Source organism: Brassica oleracea, chromosome C5 (genome assembly GCF_000695525.1).
Source record: "Brassica oleracea var. oleracea cultivar TO1000 chromosome C5, BOL, whole genome shotgun sequence".
In the NCBI taxonomy this organism is placed as follows: Eukaryota; Viridiplantae; Streptophyta; class Magnoliopsida; order Brassicales; family Brassicaceae; genus Brassica; species Brassica oleracea.
Genome location: NC_027752.1, coordinates 20,495,936 through 20,498,058, shown reverse-complemented (window position 1 = coordinate 20,498,058; position 2,123 = coordinate 20,495,936).

The following is a 2,123-nucleotide window of genomic DNA, read 5'->3' as shown; positions in this document are numbered from 1 at the left end:
AATTGAAATATACTCACAAATCACAATCATGCATACTCACACATGATTATATATCCATAAGTGTATGCATTAACTGTTGTATCCTTGAGATCAGGGCCAACAACCTTTTAGGAAGCCACATTAATGAAAAATCAACACCAAGATGTTGGAAATTATTATGAGCTAAAGATAAATAGATCTTTTAAAAAAAAGGTTCACTAAAAAAAAGTTATCTCCCCTCTTCTATCGTCTTCCTCTTTTCTCTTTTTCTCTGTTTATTATGTTTCTCATTTTTTTCTGTTTCTTATCACTTTTCTGTCATAATCCGTCAAGTACAATGATGAGCTTAACAAATCTTTTTTCATCACTTTTTTGTGTTGTTTATTAAGAGAAATGAACTGATGATTTTCTTGGAAAAAAACCTTCATATTTATAATGGAGGATTAACACAAATGAATGAATGAAGAGATTCATTGAATGTGAGATCGTGTGAGAAGTAGAGAGTAGGTATTAATGTGAATGTTAATGAAGATGCATGAACCAAGTTAATTTCTGTAACGGCTCCAGATTAAAGAAGTCTATTCGGCTTCCGACTAACATTGATCGGAATCGTTCGTCTCCGGTGAAACCATTGGATTTCTATTGACAGTTGATGGAATGGGAATTGTTGCTCGACGGCCATTTTCCCTAAGTTCCGTATACCATTTTTTTTAGAGAAGATGTATTTGGACCGTAGTAAACACATAAACCCCATTAAATTCAAGAATTAATGAAACATTGACTTTTGATTAACCGTGACACGTGTCGTCACTACATACTCCGAATTAGTGATATGGAATCTGATGTGGATGGCCTATGAGCGAAGGAAACCCTTCTTTATATATGTAGACGTAACTGATACGAGATACGGACTAACAGTACTACTACTCCCTCTTTTTCACATTATAAGATTTTTTTTTTGGTAATCTTTCACATTATAAGATGTTATGTATAAAACAAAAGGTTATAAGAACATTTTTATCTAAAATATATCATTAAAATACAAGTTAAAAATTGATTCAACCAATCGTAAAAAGATTGTAAAATGTAATCGGTTAAATAAAGTTCAAGTTGCATAAAATTCAAAATATCTTATATTTCGAAACACCAAAAATATTTCAAAACTTCATATATAATGAAACAGGGAAAGTATAAGACAATTTATAAGTGCACGTACGTATACTATTATTATTATTTATTTTTGCACGTATTATTAGTATAAGTTACTTAGCTTGTATCGTATTTGCTGACAAAAAAAAAACAGTTACTTGTATTTATATTAACTGGAAGATTCATTCGTGTAAGATAGTAAAATCCAGCGTCAAATAAACTTATGACACTAAACATATGAACAGAACAAATTTTACTCCTAAAATTATGGGCCTAGATTCTAGAATAAAACAATTTTTCAATTCTCTACTTTCAATTGCTAACCCTAAGGATCTAACCATTCAAACCCGTTAAGTGTCAGTTTATTTAATGCGTAGATATAATGAATGTGTTGTGAATGAAGAGCGGAACTTGTGTGTATTATTAGGTCGACCAACTGGTCTTTATATACATATGGTAATGACGGTCTAAGTACTGGATCGACATGAGATCGTACTTATCCTTAACTAGATAATGACTAGCAATACGTAAGATAAACACCAACTATAATGTAGATAAACACAAGAGTAGATAGGCGCCAGTATGATCCTGCGGATGGGCTTGGCCCGTCTTGCTACACGGGCTGATAAATGGATCGATCACTAAATGGTTTATAACACTCCCCCTTGATCGACATATCCGGTCAAGGTTCATTCATGCTTTGGATGTTGCCTCATTAAAACCTCTCTTGACAAAACCAAAACCCAATGTGGTAAAAGGGAAAACAAGAAAGGAAAAAGATTACAACACATGAACTCCCCCTGATGAATGCATCACCGAAGATCCTTCAGTCGACGCATGCCTATCTTCCATATGAGCTTCTTGAACGTTGAGGTTAGTAGTGACTTGGTGAAGAGGTCGGCTGAATTCTCACTCGAACGGACTTGCAATACTTGGACCTCTCCTGCCTTCTGAAGCTCGTGTGTAAAGAAGAACTTAGGAAGAATATGTTTCGT